A 19,984-nucleotide genomic window follows, 5' to 3' on the forward strand; every position below is an offset into this window, starting at 1 on the left:
AGAGAACAATGAAAATGTTGAATTGTTTACAGAGGGCTGATTAAATGTGGTCAGTGGGGCCATGTCCCTACTGCTAACTGTTGGCCTCCTTCTCTCACTGACCCCCAACCTACCCACTCACACGCCACCTACTCCAAGCACCCAACCCCCACCCTTAGCTCCCTGCCACATGCATCTTCTTAAGAGGCTATTATGGCTGCACATCTGTGTGTGAAATGTGCTCATTCTGACATTCCACTGCTGCTCAGAGCTGCAGAGGCCTTTGTTGGGTAAAACACTATTGTCAACTCTAACAAGCAGGTCGTGCAATTTGCTGGACACTGCAGCAGAGAACAGCCCAGGATGAATTGCTTTGGCCTCAAACAATGCTCAGTTCCATACTGGAATACATATGTATTTCTTTCAATGTGCAGTACTACAAAAAGTCATGACATTTTGGGTTTTTTAAGGCTTTGATTTAAAAATATATACACATGATGCTAGGGTTAGACTACCACAAAATAGCCTATTTGTTATATTTACTTAGGATAACTACTGTCTTATGGCTAAAGGAAAAAGGCATGAAGTGCTTTAATTGGTCATTTGTGGTTTAAATCCCATTTAAGTTTTACCAGAAAGCACAGTGAAAGGAAAGGCACTAGCTACCATTTTAGCTGACTCTTTGGTGTACTTAAAGGGGTGGTCAAAAACAGGGCATTTAGGAGGATGTTGTGGAGAATGATTCTCACTTTATATTTCCACAAAGTAAACAGCCTTTGATGGAAAGAAATATGAGAGCTCATTAATAAGCACATGCCAAACAGGAAGAAAAAACAGTCCTTTTACCAGACCGAGCTAAGTGAATCAGATCCAGAAGATGTTTGAGTAAACTAAAAAATTAAGGAAAAGCAAATCACCGCCACCCGGCTCAACAAACAGCCTTCCATGGCCCATCTCCTTCCTCACTCCTAACCTCACCCTTACACGCACACACGTGCACACACACGTCAGGGAAATCAGCGGTAACGGAGCAGTTCAAGTGCTATTTGTGGCATTCTGACACAACACATGGTACACACCCCTAATGTGTAAGCAGGACTCACTTTCCCTCTGTGCAGAATATGCATTCTGAGCCTATTATGTGTATAAACAATGGCATATGTAATTACCTTACTAGGGTGGCAATTATTCCTCAGAATCAACAACCAGAGTTAAAGCATGTTCCCCTAAAAGACATTTGGGGATCAATTCTGGGTCAATTACGTCAGGCTTTGATTTATCACATGGTGTCAGGCTGTGTTAAAAAAAGAAAGTTAAAAAAAAGGCATTATGAGATAAAGGCTAAAGGCTTGACTCAAATTGGTTTGTTTCCAACTTTGCTTTCTCCCAATTGCTCTGCCCTCCCCCATTCTCAAAACAACTGTGATTTGCTGGGTTTTATCTGTTAGACAGTTTGCTGTTTGGGAATACTAAATGAAATGATTCTGGACTACGTCCAGATTTGATCTGCCCCCACACCACCAGGCACTGGGAATTTCTCCTGGGATGCAGCAGAGGGGAGAGGTTAATAGTTCAGGCTTTAGAATCTAAGAGATCTGGATTTAGATCCCCATGACTTAAGCAAGATACATACATATCTCTGCAGTAGATAATACCTACTTCAGATGGTTGCTGTAAGGTTTAAATGAGATAATTAAGTGAGAGAATATGTGTAAAAACACTTAGCTCAGCGCCTGGCATGTCGTGAATACCCAGTGAATAGAGTGATTGCTCTTCTATTGGTGGACAAGCCAGAGGAGGAGAAGCGGAACAGCCCCTCCAAAGGCCCACCCCTATTGAGCTGGCCAAGGGCCAGAGGAAGCAGAGTGGATGTTAGTACAAATCACAGGGCTGAACTGATGAATCCAAGACACTCATTCAGAAGCCCAGGGGACTAGACCGTATATGAAGAATCCAGTTGATTTGGGACTCATTCTAACGAGACTGACTATAAACTACAAACCAGTGAAGGTGCTACTCTGTTAGCAAGACCCCTCTGTCTTTTTATAGAGTTTTAAGAACCACAGAAAAAAAGCTACTTTACACATTTTAATCACCAAATGTTACTCAACATATACTTACTATGCACCAGGTACTGTGCTAGGTTCTGGGAACACAGAGATGGTCCCTCCACAAATTTTTCCCAGAATAGGAAACAAATGCTACAGTTTCATACAATATAGTTTTGTAACTCAGATTAACAAATATCCGATATCACCATCAGGAGCTTGGGGGCAGGCATCCTATTAAGGATGACTCATACAACTAAAGTTATCAGTCAAATTAGAACTATTCCTTATTGAGGAGCAAATAAAAGTTTTTGGAAATTAAGTAAAGAAAGGAAGGTATGAGAATTCTTATCAAATTCTTTCGGAAGCAATATAATTTCCTATTCAAAGAACATTTTAAATCCACTTTCTATGGAGCAACATTGTTTATTCAGTAAGAGGGAAACAGCACTTACATGATTCATTTCTCAAAGGGCACATAGTGCTATTGGCAGTATGTATTGGCAGCTTAATTAAGAAGTCTGTTGATAATGATTTTAAGAAAAAAAAAGCTGGCACATTTTCAATTCAGATGGACACTACTGAAGACAAAGACATGTCTATTGTTGGTTCGTACATGCTAAAATGTGTTACATACACTACATAAAATGTCTAGTGTCTGCAGTTATATTAGTGCCTTAACATTGGAAAAATCATGACTTATTTCCAGATCAGAAATAAATTTTTGAAAAAACTGTACAGTAATTTTGGAACATAGAAGACAACACAATGAATACTAAAACAGCCAAGTTTTCCTACAGAGTCACTGCCTAGGTCTGTTTTGCTCCTTCCCTGCCCTATCTTGGGTCCATGAGCTTTCCCAAGTTTGATCCAAATCTTCCCTTCCCCACGCTAATAACTTACTCAGAATGTCAGGCCCCTAGGGCACAGAAGGTAGAGGCCTACAGAGATAACAGATGTAATTCATCTACCTACTCTGCAAGAAATGTACAAACACAATATACTTTTCCAACAGACAATCTACACCTAAAGGGGAAAAAAAAGAATTTAATTCAATTAACTCCAACTATAATGTGTTAATATCTCTAACATCTACTGAATATTTATAAAATCAATGAAATAAATCCTACCTATTGAAACTCCAAAAAAAATGGAAGATGTCCTGAGTTGCCCACATTAGATTATTTTGTTTTGTTTTGTTTTGTTTTGTGTTTTATTAAAGGGATTTAAAATACTTGCAGAATACACTTTTCCATTCATTTGTTTTCTATCTTAGGGACACACTTAATTAAGAGCAGAAGAAAAAAAGTGCCCTGAAACTAATTGTAAATCCATTGAAGGCAGGAAACACATCCTAATTGTCTCCCTCATTTTCCCTCCCCTATTTTGTGCAGTGATTCACACATAGTAAGTACTCAATTAAGCTGAAAAGACAATGCATGTTTCAATTCACATTAATTTGGAGGGGTTGCATTGATTTAAGGAACAGCTGAGACAAAAAAGGATAAGTTCAATCTTTCCTGATTTATGGCTAGTGAGGCACACTGTCTTGAAAACTTTGCCGAAGCTTGTGTAACACTGGCATCATTAACTGCTGGCCACTGTGGCATTCTTAATGTCTTGATTTGTTTGCATTTTTGCTGATGGTAACAAGATGATTCTCCAACGGCTGTCTTTCCAATAAGAAAATGTGAAAGGTGATGTGAAGCAGGTATTCAGTGAAGCAGGTATTCAGTCTACCCCTGTCCTACAGAGAGTACATCTGTGAACAAAATGGAAACAAATGATTAATCCAAGCCTTTCTAAGAGCAACTTTTCAGAAGTACAGCAGTTGGTCTTTTGGTGATCACTACAATTATTTAGCTCAAACTTTCAAAAATACAACCAAGATCTTTGGTGGTGATAATGCTGTTTGAAGTTATCTTTCCTTACCTTAAATAATGACTTTGAAACCCATGCCACCCAGGTGCAGATTCGAGCCCTAATAAAATCAGAAACATCACATATCTATACATTTTGAAGACAAAATGTCCCTATCCAGGTAAGGAATCTGCATTTTCTTCCCTTGCCTCCATAAACAGGAATAAACCCCTCCTGAGGTGCCGAGCCCTATCCCTTAATGAATAGTAAATTTTTGTCCATGCCTGTGTCCTATCAGGTGGCACCAAAGTGGATGGCCAGGAAATCACAGCTGCAGACAGCCTCCTGCTGTGAAGCAATCAGGCTGGGGAGGAGCACTCTTTATTCAGCAAAGGATCTGAACTAACCAGGTAAGTAAAAGAAGCATAAACACTTCAAAGGTCACCTCCGGCAGACAAGGCCCCTTGATAGCAACAGACAGATACAGGTAGGCCCCACCTTAGGCTTTTCAGTCATACTCAGGCACATGCACCTTACTAACACTATCTTAGAACAGGAAAGAAAACCATCTTTGCAAGAAACATTCACATGCTCAAGGGCTATTTCTCTCTAAAATGTCCCACTGCAGACCCACTGCAGTTGAGATGTAAAGCCAACAAACACACAAGTAAGCTTAGCCTTAACACATTTATTCACTAATTTACTTTATTTATTTGGGTTTTTAAAAAAGCAGGCGCAAAGTAATGTGCTTAAAGCACCCTTCAGCTCATGAACAAAAATGTCATACTATATGAGCATTTAATATCAGCCTGGTATCATTTTAGGTTTTTCCTTCTCTACCCATTATATCAAACTTGTCACTGAAACATCTTCTTAATTTGAAATGTCTTTTGCAGTGCCCTTTACTTCTGAATTTCTACTAAATCCTCCCTACCCCTTTGTCAAGACCTGATCTCCTCTGCCTGGCATATGACAGACTCCTAGCTATGCCGACATCTCCTCTGCTCTCAATTCCTTCCAGGTGATGCTACCTCCACTGGGCCTCCACTGCAGCCATTCGCTCCAAGATCTGTCTGAGCTCGGTCCCCTGAAGTCTCTACTAAAGAGGCTCAGCCCAGCTGTGACCTTCAACCCATCCTCATCAGGCAGGCAAAAGAGAAGCAACCTCAGCCCACCAGATAGCAGGAACCGTATTCCTTCCTTGGCCACAAGTGCATTGAATTGCACTGAGTTTACACGGCTTCATCATTTCTCCATTTCCCTGCTTCCTCTAGACATGTTGGTCCAATCTTTGGAGCTGGCTTTTACCTTGACTAGCTTCCCTCTTTCCTTCAATACCATGTGCCTTGCCCTGAACTTAAACCTACTTGACTAGGGCCATGACACTACACTTCCCCAGATTCTATTCCAGAACTCCAGCTGCTGGCTGGGATCCAGCTACGATTAGATTGCTCCCTGCCATGACACCACCATTCCTGAATCAATCTCACCTGCTGTCTACATTCTAGTTAACCAAGTCTCCTGCTGAATTGGATCTCCGCAGTTTCTTTCGTGACCCAACCCTAAGATCATCACTTCCTCTTGTTCACTGTGGACTAGACTGCGGGCTAACCCTAGTGCAGGCAGACTCCAGTCCCTGATACACCTAGCCTTGACTTCTCTTATTCCCTGGCAACCTATGTCACTGAGATACTGCATAGAAACCCTGTCTTCTCAGCCTACACAAATTCTACTTAAGAGGCTAGTTTTTATAATATCTACAATGTCTTTATATTTATTCATTCATTCAATTTCCTAATTTATCCTCCCTTCATTCCATAAAAACTTAAAAGAGGTTAACATTAACTTAATTTAAAAAAAAAAAAAAACAACTTACATGACTACCTACAGGTTAACTCCTGCCTGAATTCTGAAGTACCCTACTTTCCTACTCTACTTCACTCTCTGGTCTCCAAAATGAAGTCTCTGCTTCAGGCACACAGATGCACTGACCTCTAAGCTCATTATGCATCACCCCCTCTTTTCTGCCTTCTTAATTAGTTCCTTTCATCCTTTGGCACCTCACTTGTGACATGATCTAAAAAGCTTTCCCCAAGAAACAAATCCACATTGACTTATCTCTTACCTGGGTTCTTCTGGAATAATCAATAACACACAGTTCAACTACTTAATCTTCACCAAATGTTTCATATCTATTAGCTCCCAGACAATTAATTCTTTGAAAAGTTGGATACGGGGGTGCCTGGGTGGCTCAATCAGTTGAGCAACCAACTTCGGCTCAGGTCATGATCTCACAGCTTGTGAGTTCGAGCCCCGCGTCGGGCTCTGTGCTGACAGCTCGGAGCCTGCTTTGGATTCTGCGTCTCCCTCTCTCTCTGCCCTAACCCATTTGCATTCTGTCTCTGTCTCTCTCAAAAATAAATAAACATTAAAAAAATTTTTAATTAAAAAAAAAGAAAAGTGGGATAAAGGTATTTGTTATTGTGCCTGTATTTGTTATGGTGCCTTCAAAGTACTTGATGTTGATCTCTACAAGGACAGCAAAGTTCCACTTCCACATGCTCTCTACCCTTACTCCACTCCCCAGCCTCACTCCCATGGAGGAAAAGAGGCAAGAGACTGAATCAAGTTACTGGATTCAAACAAGCCTCTTAGTAAGCAGTGAAGCTTTTGGTCTATGCGGAAAAAAGGTTAAAAGTTCTGACTTCTGTAGGCTGTGGCGTCTTTGGAGTTCATCTCTTGTGATTCTCACTCTCTTTAGACTGCTTCTCTCCACTTCCACATGGCCAGTGAGGCAAAACAGGTATAGAACTGCCTTTCACTTGGGAGATGCTCCTCAATAACACTTCCTCTAGATAAGGCCTACGGCAGACTAATAAGACCAGCTCTAACTTAACTTCTATTTTTCTTTTTTTGTTTTTCTCTTAGTCACTAGTAAAGTAGGACCTAAAGAGCTGGACCCAGGAAAAAGGACCATGGAGGTCTATCTGTGAGCAAGACACAATATTTCCAAGCAGCTCCATATGGGCAACTGAGTTAATCAGAGACTGCATTAGGTTTGAGAGCTGGGCAGGGGGGCTCTTCTCTTGTGAAATTTTGAATTAGCAATTGCAGATGACCAGAGTCCACTGTAGAATCATGTAATATTTATGATATCTCACATATTATATTTAAATATATCATACATGCACTGTATACATTCATATATATACATACATACATACACACACATGCATACATAACTTTGATATACTACTTGGAAAGAAATGGATAATGGATGTAGGCATATCCCAAAGCCTTGAGCTCATCTGTCATTGTCTAAGCCTGTGGTCAAAATTTTATTTCAAAACAATGTTCATAATTGGCATATGATGCAGAGACTGCCAACTATCCTCTAATACCCATTCTTTCCTTTTTCCTTCATTACTGGAACCCCTAAATTTTGAGAAGTACATGGCTACAAAAATATATTTTCCTGGCAGATAGGTATAGCTAGTAGGATGTGAGTATGAGTTAGAAGTGCAACATCTAGGAAATGCCTTTAAAAAGAATGATTATGGGGCACCTGGGTGGCTCAGCTGGTTAAGCATCCGTTGGTTTCAGCTCAGGTCATGATCTCATGGTTCATGAGTCTGAGCCCCAGTTGGGGCTCTGTGGTGATAGTGCAGAGCCTGCTTAGGGTCCTCTCACACCCCCACTCTCTCTGCCTCTCCCTACTCACTCTGTGTGTCTCTCTCAAAATAAATAAATAAACCTAAAAAATTTTAAAGAATGATTATACATCTTCAGACATATGAATGAAGCCAACACCCAGGGATAGCTGAGTAGTAAGACAGAAGTTTATTTCTCCCCTCCTTGACAGTATAAGCATAAGCAGTCCAAAGCTGGTATGGCACCTCCACCGTGTCAGGGAGCTCTTTCTAGCTTGTTTGGAGTCTCTTAACCAAAGCAAAAGTTAGTTTGCTATAGCAAATACAGCACTGTATTTCTAGCCCTGCCACTTATGACCTATCAAACCAGGGACAAATTATTTAAATTCTATGACCTTGTTTGTGTCTATACCTATTTCACAGGTTGTTACCAACATGAGATTGTGTCTTTTTTTTTTTTTTTTTTTTTGCTTCCCATTATAGCCCCAGCTTCTATCACAGTGTCGGCACACAGTAAGAATCCAATAAAAATTAATTATTATTGCTGTTCCTATTGATATGCCAAGTCTAGACACATAATGCCACACCTTAACAACAAACCATTAGGTACTTCCAATAAAGATATGAATAATGCAACTAATCAACATGGCGTACATTAGAGTGATCGCTTTTTCTGACCCAAATCTTAATAAACCTGGTCTTACAGAAGGTTTTTTCTGACTTGTGAACTTAGCATTATGAAAGTTCATATATGTTAAACCACTAGTTGTCAACTTAATGAACTGACTTCACTTTCAAAAATTATCTGCCTAAATTGGGCATCCCTGGAAATTCAAAGGCACATAGCCCCAACATTATTGGTTCTAGTTTTTATTACAAGGTTCCACTGTGCATGTATACTATGTGGGGGTAAAAAAACTGGTTTTTTTCGAGACAGAGAGAGACAGAGGATGAGCAGGGGACAGGCAGAGAGAGGGAGACACAGAATCCGAGGCAGGCTCCAGGGTCTGAGCTGTCAGCACAGAGCCCGATGCAGGGCTCGAACTCACGGACTGTGAGATCATGACCTGAGCCGAAGTCGGACACTTAACTGACTGAGCCACCCAAGTGCCCCAAAAACCTGATTTTTATAACACGTTTATGGTTGTGAATTTGTATTTCAGTATTTCAGAATCTTAAGAAAAATCATTCTTCTGTTTTCCCAAAGGAAGATGGGCACTTCTTGCCTCTGCAAAAATAGCATGGATGAGAGAGATTTCAGTAAAACCCACTTTTTTCTATTGAAGAGCACTTAATAAACACACACACCTGGCTGCTTTCACTTCACCATGAGTGCCACCCATTTGCCAGTCATTGAAGTAATTCAGTCTGATCTGTTGAGGTGATGGATTCCGACAAACTGTGTAAGCCTGTCATTAAGGGGAGGATAGATTACTGTCTCCATGCAGGACATTATAGTGCTTACATTTCTCATCCATACAGCCTATGAAACAAACAGGGAAAGCAAGATGAAAATAAAACTGAACATGGATGATACTGCTTCTCTCTCCAGTGAATGGCAGGAGCTGGTGACCAGTCCACACTGTCTACCACGCACGCACGCACACACACACACACACACACACACAATTTGATTTCCTTCTAATATAAAGACCTCTCATAAAGGACACAAATATTATGCACAAAATTGACTATTCAGTAACTTAAGTCTAACTTAAGGCCTTGCGCTCCCACTTTTAAAATATTATTCTTTCCTCTTTCACCCTACCTATTTATAGCCATTTTGCCTCTCTATAATTTTTTACTTATGTACTTAAAATCCACATTTAAAATGGAGATTATATCAAAAGTGAAATGAGTTAATTAGGTTAATTGAAGAAAACGAGTCTGAATTAATTAAAAAGTCTAAAGAATGGATGGTTGTCAAAAAGATCACGATAATAGCAACAGGTGATGTTTTGAGAGGTTACTACATGAAAATCAGTAGGCTGAACGCTTGACATGCACTATCTCATTGAGTCCTCATAAAAGTCCTGGAGCAGGTATTCTCATCCCATTTTTACAAATTAGAAAATAAAACATGAGAGATATTAAGTAACTTGCCTAAAGCCACGTAGCTAATGCGTTACAGAAATACTTTCAAACCTGAGTTTGTCTGACTCCAAAGCTCATGTTCTTTACCGCCACATCAAATTGCTGGGGGGTTCCTTCAATCAATAATAAAAGTAAAGCAGTATTTCAGATTAGTGTTCCAAAACCCTAACATGTGGACCACCACTTCAGTGAAAAAATGAGAAGTGTTTAAAATTAGCTCACCAATTATTTTAGGTAGGTGGTAATTACCTGCAACTCATGAAGTATGTACTCACCCCAGACGCTTTCTATATACATTCAATCTAACCCTCATAACAGCTCCATAAATTCGGTAAACTATCTCCATTTACCGGTGAGGGAAAAGATACTCAGAGAACCTAAGTAATTTGCCCAAGGTCACGCAGATAGAAAGTGGCTCCTTGTGCACTCTGCCTTTTTGCCACACTACCTCATTCCATCCCGCGTTACTTCTCTAGACTGCCTGAAAAGCTTGCTTTAAAAAACGGTAACGCCATTCCCCTTTAATTGTATTATACTATTTATTAGCTCAGCAAAGATTTGGTTCAGAGACAATGCAAAAGTAAACTTTAACCCAGCCCTCTCTCATTATCATAAATTCCAAATTTAGTAAGGTCCACGTTAATGGGTTTTACTAGATATAGAAAAGAGTTTAATAGTCACTTAGCCCCGCTCTATCTCCATTAACAAATGTAAAAGGCCACACAAAGGCGGAGAAAGAACAGTGACCTTAAAACTAAAACAGTTAAGTGTCTGTAATTTGTATTTCAGCAAAAAGTCATACCTCATACGCCAACATACAGTACACACATATGCCAACATGTAACAACACATTCAACTCTACAATTTTAAGTGCTCTATTCATCAATTAAAGAAAACTAATCCTAATCAGATGTTCATATTAAGGAATACACCCATAGCAAATCGGTAATAATAATTAAAAGTCCATTTCAAATCTCTTTGGTTAGCAGGGAAATGATGTAACATAGCCAAGCCGCCCTAGTCCTTTCTGTAGTGTTGTATAAATGTGCACATTAAATGAAAATTCCTGGATGTTTAACATGGTCATCTTTGCTACCCACACTGCACGTGTTTCTAACAAAGACATGCACCCATGTACACCCTGAATGGGAAAAATGTACAAGTTGTGACAGTCAAGCATATGTCTGCTCTGACAGCCAAATCCTAATACACAGTATTTTCCCACTTAGAGCATTGCAAAGATTCCAAACAAATCTACCTGCTTTGCAGGGGGCTACCTGAAGCAGGAAGGATGCCACAGCTCTCTCCAGTTGCATCCGGTTTTGTTTTGTTTGTTTTGTTTTCTTTAGGTCAGCTTGTAAATGAGCTATCAAATGCCTCTGTGCAACAGAAATAGCCTTGGGACAGAAGCAAAACAATCTGGGTGAAAGACAGCCCAACTATTCTTTCAGGCCTGATGCACTGCGAGGTAGGTAGTGGAACCAGATTTTTAAGATCACTTGTAGTCTGGCTGGACTCAAGAGGTCCACGTATCCAAATATCAGACTGCTGCAGCTCTTACAATCCTCTATCTGGCATTGCTTGGTTGCTTTGCAAAACAGGCCTACCAAAGGCCCTTAGGATTTAGTCTTCTACTTTCAACTCTCTTGGCCGGACCATTATTTCTTTGACAGTCTATTTCAATTTCAAGTCACTGGAAGGCATTACTGGAAAGAATATGGAGTCTCATTCTCTGTACTTTTCAAAGTCAGGGCGAGAAAAAACAACCTTCCTGGAAGTGTGGGATAAACTCTGAGCTCTCTCAGAATTCTTCCCAACCTGAGTGTCTGATCATTACTAATCAATTAAATCTTATGAGATACCCAGCAATACCAGCTCTAGAAATCTTTCCTACAGAAATACTAACATGAATTCACAAAAATAAAAACAGTACCATGTTCACTGAAGCATTGTTTATAACCTCAAAAGTATAAAAGGATCTAAATGGCCAGCAGTTGAAGAATGGTTTATTAAAGACCATTTAAACTGGAGAACACTGTGCAGCCACTAAAAATAATAATACAGGTCTCTATTTACTGATATAAAAATGTGTTAGTGAAAAGAGGAAGGTGCAGAACAAAATGTATAGATAGTGTGCTACTATTTTTGGAAAAAATACAAGTATGTATGTATACAACTAAATGTATATGTAAAGAGATTATATGAAATAGAAATACCCATTTTAGAGAGATACAATATATAGAGATAAATATATAGCTATGTATATTTCTGTTATGTGACATTCAGGTAAAATTTTTCTATTATAAACTTATACATACATTTGCATATGCATAGAAAAATCAGGAAGAATTACTCAGCTTGGGCTGCTATAACAAACTACCACAGACTGGGTGACTGAAACAACAGACATACATTTCCACAGCTGTGGAAGCTGGGAAGTCCAAGATCAAGGTGCCAACAGATTTAGCTCTTGGTAAGGGCCAGCTTCTTGGCTTACAGATGGCAACTTTTTTGCTATCTTCAAAAGTGCAGAGAGAGAAAGAGAGAGAAGCCAAGCCTCTGGAAAATGAGATTGGGAAGGAAAACTAACTTTCTACTTGTATATACTATTTCATTTATTTAGGTTTCTAAGCAATTCTCCCAAACTGAGACTTCCTTCTTCTCGTGGGTTGTGAACAAGAAAAAATACAAAAATAAAACAGATGAGGATATAACCATTGTTACAGACTGCAACCAGCATAGAGATAAAAGCCAGACAAGCCTAGTTTTCTTAACTACAGAATTAGTCCATCTCCACAGTGCTGGTCTGGGGTGGGCTTCCTTCCTCTGGGAGAATGTAGGTTCCTGGTAGGCAGGCCCTTCTCAAGTAGAAGGAGAGTGGCAGGAGGCTAAGCTGGACTACGTATCCACCCCAAATTTACCAATTAGGTAAGTCACTGTGCCCTACAGGGACAGTAGTCCTTGAGAGAGTAGCACCTATAGTGGCTAAACGTAGACTACAACAGGTGAAAGAGCGAATGGTGCGAAAGCAAAGGCAAGAAAGAAGTCAAGAATAAAGACAGAAAACAGAGTAGGGAATATAGGGAAGGAATTTTTTATTTTTAAGGAAGAGGCCAACAAAATGTCAAATGTGGAAAGCGGAAGAGTCTAAGCACAGTGACAGAATCATGGACACAAGTGAAGGTGAATGCCTCTTACTGAGACATGAATAAAAGGGAAAGAACAGGAAAAGCCACAGTGATTTTGAGGCAGAGATGAAGGAAGGGAAGTTGAATTCACAGCATGATACCAGTTCTGTACAAGGGTAGAAAGAATCTATGGCCAACGCCAGGCAACAAAAATTGAACTTGCAAACTGCCACAGGGCTGGTTGTGCTAAAGTCATAACAACACTTAGCAGAACCAAGATGTACTTGTAAATGTTTTATCATACTGTGAAACTTTTGAGAAATTGTGATGTATAATTTATAAGACATTGCTTAGATTAGTATTGATGTACATATACTCTTGATATCATTCAACATTGTGCATCATAATATTAGTTGATTCACATGCTCCTTTGTCCCTGGGAACCCTGAGGAATAAAGTTTCTCATAAATAACAATGGTTTAAGCTCGACTAGCCTTGTGCAATTTTTCATCACAATTCTGGCTACCATCACAACCTTATTTCCAAATCACAACACACTATAAAGTAAAATCAAACAGACCAAAGAAATTGGTGGAAAGATGCATAGTCTAAAAGTCTGGCTCCATACTTTTGACTTTTGACTGGTGCTATATTCCCACGGATCTATTTTTATGCCACGGTGTCAGTGGCCATATATACCTTTCTGGCAAACTGAGTCTTCAGGTAAAGAGGCTTCTGGTAAATCGATTTCCGTGAATTCATAAAAGAGGGAAAAGCTTCATATCTTTCAATAGTCCCCAAAGTTATACTCTTTACCAGGTTTTAAAGTTATATTCCAGTCTCCACTCCACTGTGAGATTTAGCTTTACAACCAGCTGCCCCCTCTTAACAGTTTTTGATGTCATTCAGGTTTTGCAAACTGTGTGCTACAGCCCTTACTTGGGTTTGTCGACTGCTATTAAAGTTATACTGCATTAAGTGTGGAAGCTGGCACCAGAAAGGATCCATAAGGGTGATCATAGTGCAAATCAGCCGCCTCAAGTCCAGCTCCTCCACAGAGGGCTTCCACTTCTGCTTCCTCAGTGTCACTTCACAGTCCCTAGGATAAAGGGAACCATCTTTGCTGCCGACACTGAATGCAACTGAGATTGGTTCTCCTGACAGAGATTAGTGGGCAGCAATGAATCTTTCAGTTGGGTTAGAAATATGATTTTATTTAAGAAAATAACCATACATAATTGGGCTTCTGTCACTTTAAATTTTAATGGTGAAAGTAATATGGAGGCTTCTGGGACTTTAAATTATGGCTTTCAGAAGCTTCACACTGAATCTTTCAATTATTCTATATAAGTACTTTCTCAAAGCATGTGCCACCATGACATTGATATCACAATTCAAATCTAAATTCAAAACTGACTGCAGGGCTATGAGCTATGTGCTGGCGCGCCGGCTGCCTCATTTTATCTTTGAACATCTGACGAGGCGAATCAAGAGGCACTCTCCCAGAGCCCAGCCAGCTGTTTGCCAAATATTCAAATACTCTGGCACGCAGAAGATTTCCCCACATCAAAATTAGTGACGACCCCCCTATTTTTACCATTAGCTTCGGGCTTACCTACATCCTTTCACGCAGGCCCACTTGACTCACGCGCCTAAATGGTCACTCTTGCCAGCTCACGCACCTCTCAGGTTCCCCCACTTCAGCAACTGGATCCAGTGTGTGCTGCAGAATGGCAGCCAGTTCAGACAAAACCATGGAGGAGAGTTTTCAAGTCTGTGTTTCCTTGAAGTGGATCTGAAAGAGGAGCTGAGCTGATATTTGTGGTAGGAGGCAGATAGAAAGCACAGAGAGTGTGTGTATTTTTACTTAAAACGCATTCATTAGGCTGGAGCAAAAAAAAAAAAAAAAAACGAAACCGGGAAGACAGCAAGGGAAAAGTGAAAAGGCCTTCTTCCTTTACACAGATATCTTAACTTCCTTGTCATGTACCTATTTTAATCATTTTCATATTTTTATCTTCATATGAAAATAAGTGGAAGTGAACATTCACTTATTTGCAGATTTAGCTTTAGACTGCTTCAATTGTTTTTAAGAGTCCCCTACCCCACCAAATGCAATGCCAAATCTACAACTGTAAATAACTAAATCCAGCTGCACTAATGAATCTACAATGAAAGACAACCCTTATTTCACATTTTAAAGGTCCTGAAGCAATCTTCCTCAGCTGAATGACTTAGAACAGAGGGTATGGATAGCACATGGGAAATCAGGAGGAGAAAGGGACAAAGGTGCCACAAGACAACAGCCTCTACCCAAATGGCTGGTCATATTTCCTGAAGCTGGACACCAAACCCCAGGGTTCCAGCTGGGTAAGGGGATCCTGATTCCTTCCAGAAAAGTTGGGCCTTTATTTGTTCATTTCCTGTGATGTGTTTACACTTGGACAGAAGGGGCACAGCAGGGATGCTTTCAGGGCACATTCGTGGGGAAGCCAATCTCACAGGAGTCGTGACTGCCAGATGTCAAACCAGTGTGTGCTGCTGAGCAAGCTCTAAGCAAGATGCACAGGCACCAAATCATGGTCTGAGGAAACTGCCCTGATCTGGGGCCTTTCCTGAGATTCAGGGAAAGCCTGGCAGAAATTTATGTCATTCAAAAAATAATAACGATCATTTTAAAACCTGATATGACTCTGAGCACTACCTGAGAACCACACAGGCAGATGACGTTCCAATTCTGCCCATCACAGATCTTCACCCTGTCAACCCAAATCATCATAAGGCAAATAACTTACTTCTGGGAACCATGGGTGGCAAAGGTTAGGAGGCCCATGTGTGAAGTGACCATAACAAAAATGTTGACTCTCATTATCTCCTGAAAACAAGCTCAGGTATTCCTTTGCACTAAGATCAGGACAATGGTGCCCAAGTGAGAACTCTTTGAAGACGACGACCATGAACAGAGAAACAAAATTTAAATCCACATTGATTTTAGAGCCCAAAACAGTATAATTACAAATCCCGTCTGACTTGATTATTTAAGGCTCATGGAATGTTTCAAACATAAAGCGGTTCTACATAAATCGTCCACCTAAACATTTACTATGCACCTATTATATCCCAAGTACTATACTTTGATGAGCCAGATCTGATTAAAAAATAATCCACAAACTACTGGATTTCTCTGCTGAATTTAGTGTCATGGCTTAGCCCTTCATCTTAAAGTTTCTTGGCCTCTATAAAAGTCCTGTCCCTCTTGAAGAGGTATACCTCTCAGACCATTCTGTCCTCTTCCTCAGCAGTGTCCTCATTTCACTCTAAATCAACAAGGGGTGAAGGGTAATGTATCAAAATCACCTAAGGGTTGTTCTTCATTTTTTTCAAACTACACGATACCTTCTACCCCTATCTGAGAATCTTTACCTATATGAACCACTCACTACTTCCAGTGAATGGTTTCTAGTGAACTATTTCTGGGATAAATCATATACCTTAAGAATTTGGGGATAAAAAAAAAAGCCAAAGATTTCTATACTAAACTCTTTCTCTTCATCTCATTTACTTCTGTGACTTCAACTACCTATCACCTACATGCTGATGACTTCAAAAATAACATTTTAAGTTTAGACTCACATATATAAATGCCTCAGGGACCTCTGTTTTCAAATGATTTACTAACTCAAACTTGGTGCAACATCATATCTATTTCTTTTTTTTTTCTCTTCCCTTTCTTAATAGTATCCATTCAGTGGATAGTTTACAGTCCCCATTCTCATCCCACATACATCAAATCTGTCACCAGGTCCTGTCACTTCCAGAACACATCTTAAGTCTGTCTACCATATGCCATATCCTACCTGGACCTCCGCAATAGCCTCCTCACTCCTCCCAACTGCAGCCCCTCCCTACTTCCATTTTTTCTCCACATGCTGCTGATTCATACTGATTAAAGCAGGAAATACTAGAATGCAGCACTCACAATATACAAGATGATTTTTGATAGCACACAGACAACATTTTAAATATTTATATTTTAAGTTTCAGAAATAACACATCAAACTGGGGTTTTAATATTAAGTTTGTTTTTAAAATAAATTTTGATATACAAATCAGACAATCTGGTGCACCTTGGTGGCTCAGTTGGTTAAGCATCTGACTCTTGATTTTGGCTCGGGTCATGATCTTACCATATGTGAAGGAGGGACTACAGGGCTACGGGGACGGCAGTGGAGACTGCTTGGGATTCTCTGTCTCCCTTGCTCTCTGCCCTTCCCCTCTGCAACAGTGTTCTCTCTCTCTCAAAATAAATAAACTTAAAAAAAATCAGAAAACTTAAATAAAAATCTAGTTCATGTAGTAGGTAGACATTTTTTAAAGACATCAAAGTGGTACATTAATCAGTGAAGTTTGGGAGGTTTGGTCCTGTAAAATAGATCTAAACTTCTCAACATGATGTTGCAGATGTTACATTCCTCTTCATCATCAGTCACTGCCTCTTCCCACATTCTCTGCACTCTATTCAGACCCTCTGTGTATCAGCTTTGCTGCACAGCAAAACACTCCAAACCTAGTGGCTAACACAACATTTTATTTAGTTCTTAACTGTGCAAATAAGCTGGGTCATTCCGTCTGGGCTGACAACAGATTTTTCCAGGACTCTCCCATGTGGCTATGGGCAAATGGTGGATCAGCGAGATAGTCCAAGATGATCTCACTCACATCTCCAGTGGTTAGCGGACTGTCAGCCAGAGACTCTGTTTCCTGCAGGTGGCTGCTTTATCCTCCAGCAAGATAACCTGGGCTCAGTCACAGTATAGTCTTTGGAATTCCAAGCACAGAATCCCTAGTGCACAAGCACTTTTTAAGTCTCTGCTGGTTTCACGTCTGCTAACATCCATTGGCCAAGGCAAGTCACATGGTCAACCAAATTCAGTGATGAGGAAACAGATTCCACTTCTTAATGGCAGAATCTTCAATATCATTTTGCCAGGAGTCAGAGGCAGGAAAAGGAAGAATTTTTGACCACCGTTCAATCTACCACTCTTGTCGTATCCTAAACATACCAGGCATATTCACACATGTGCACAGGCTGGTCCCATCACCTGAAATAAATTATCAACCTCTTTCTGTCCTTTTGGCAAATTTTTATTTCTTGACCTTCAAGGCTCTGATCAAATACAGCATTTAATGACATCTTTCCTCAAATTAATTATTCCCTCCTATGCTCCCATGATCCCTTGCATACGCCTCTATTATAGCATTCAATAAATTGTATTATAATGTTATAATGTCTCCCTAAATAGACGGTCTTTGTACCACCAGCATCTAGCACAGTGACTAGCAAAGAACAGGCATTCGTAAGTGTTCACTAAATTGAATTGAACTGAATAAATTCAAAAGAAAGATTAAGATCTCCCTCAAATAAGCCTACATTTAAACAACTTAAGGTACAACTATATAAAACTGGCCTTATAAGTTAGTAGGACTAATTAGATCCACCTCATCTAATTTGAAGGGCACCAGGGCAATGTTCCCAGCCAGAAGCAATTTTCCTTTGCGACCAGCACAAAACCTGAACTTGCAGCACAGATTATTCTAGGTTTTAAAATGTTTTGCTGTAGTACAAACAACACAGGCTTTGGAGTCTGAAACGGATTGAAAACCTAGCTACTTGTGTGATGCTATTTATTTCTTGCATTTCTCTGCAGCACGTTTTTTACATCCATAGCTATCTGTATTGCAATAAATTATGTGAAGCAACTAGCACAGTGCCTGTCATACACCTAACACTCATCAAACCCCAGGGTCTCCCGTAAGAAAAGCAGGTCACCTGGGAGGGGGTAACCTCCAGACTTCATGGACATCTGAGTAGAGTGGGAGAGGGGTAAGAAGAGTGTGAAAGTAAGTAAAGGGTAAGTAAGTAAATAATTTCACAATGTTACTGAGAGTCAGAACTGCAGCTAGTAATTAGTTACGTCACGTTGCAGGGTACCCAATCAGGGAATAAAAGTTCCCCCTCCCCAAGGAATGCGAAGCTATCTCTGATGATACCGGACTTAGGAATCTCTATTTTGCTGGGCATCAATATGGAATCAACATTTATACATTTACTTAGGTAATATTACTGAGGGAAAAGCTAAGGAAGAAAAGAGGTTGTTCAAAATGATGTTATCCTAATCTTTTAATGCATATTCCCTCACTCTTTTAGTCTTTACATTTAAAAGGAGTAGTTATGATAAACAAGTTTTTTTCTCCCTATGGATACAATTTTTTAAGTGAGAAAAATGAAAAGCAAATTACAAACACATGATTCTAAACTTCAAATTATATCACTTCTAAAGGAAATGGTACCAGTGAAACCAATATAAAGTGAGTTTTAGAAACACTGAAGTCCTGTTTCAAAGTAAAGGCAAATTTAATACATTTTAATAAAATCTTTAAACTTCCAAAATCCAAGTAGAAACTTGACTCTTGTAAGATGTCTCTACAGTTAGCCCTCCTGAGGATGTTCTCACATTTCAATGGCAGCTCTGAAACACTTACATACTTATTGTTCACTAAATCAATCTATATTTGTTGATACCTAGCCCTGTAAAAGAATCTCCATCTTTCCCCTGCAATCTTTCATATCAGCTATACCGTAAACTTCCTGGTACCCAGGATTGTACTTTCTGTATTTTCCTAATCCACTTCTCCCCACTCCCAGCACCCTGACTGTACTCAACAAATGTTCATTTATAACTGGCAAGAAAATGTATAAGCGTTTGCTTAGGGTAAATTCACTGGTACGTTCAAGTTCAGATCAAGACCTCTAGAGACCTTCAAGACTGAAAAAATATGGTGCCTTCATCCACATGTAAATCAAAATGAAAATAGTATCAAGCCACAAAGCACAAAACTTACATATATGTTCAAAGTTACATAAATGTTCAAATTAAAATAGCTTCTTCAGGCACAATTTTAGGTAAGCTCATCAAAAGCTGAACACCTCTCTCATTCTCCTCCCTCCCCACTGTGAGGTGAGTATATGTATGGGAGGGACGAAGATATGGGGGGGGGGGGGTGGAGATAAGCTGGAGGAAGCATGTGTCTCTAATTTCCTGGGCTTGGTCTGCTATAAAATACTCCAATTCTTGGTCCAATTCACAAAACTATGAATCAAATGATTGCCTAAATTCTTATGTATATTTGCTGTTCCCTTATGGGTTTGTTTCAAGTTTTCATT

At 39.8% G+C, this 19,984-nt stretch overlaps 1 long non-coding RNA gene across 2 annotated transcripts in view; it reads right to left on the minus strand.

The window, feature by feature from the left end:
* Positions 1-3,208: 3,208 nt before the first annotated feature.
* Positions 3,209-19,984, minus strand: part of LOC106968807 (uncharacterized) — a 94,787-nt gene continuing 78,011 nt past the window's right edge. For both annotated transcript variants that reach the window (XR_008299720.1, XR_008299718.1), the window contains 2 exons: positions 14,375-14,554; positions 3,209-3,789 (listed from right to left, as the gene is read on the minus strand). This is a non-coding gene — a long non-coding RNA (uncharacterized LOC106968807). The remainder of the gene's footprint in view (positions 3,790-14,374; positions 14,555-19,984) is intronic.

Source organism: Acinonyx jubatus, chromosome A1 (assembly GCF_027475565.1).
Source record: "Acinonyx jubatus isolate Ajub_Pintada_27869175 chromosome A1, VMU_Ajub_asm_v1.0, whole genome shotgun sequence".
Lineage (NCBI taxonomy): Eukaryota > Metazoa > Chordata > Mammalia > Carnivora > Felidae > Acinonyx > Acinonyx jubatus.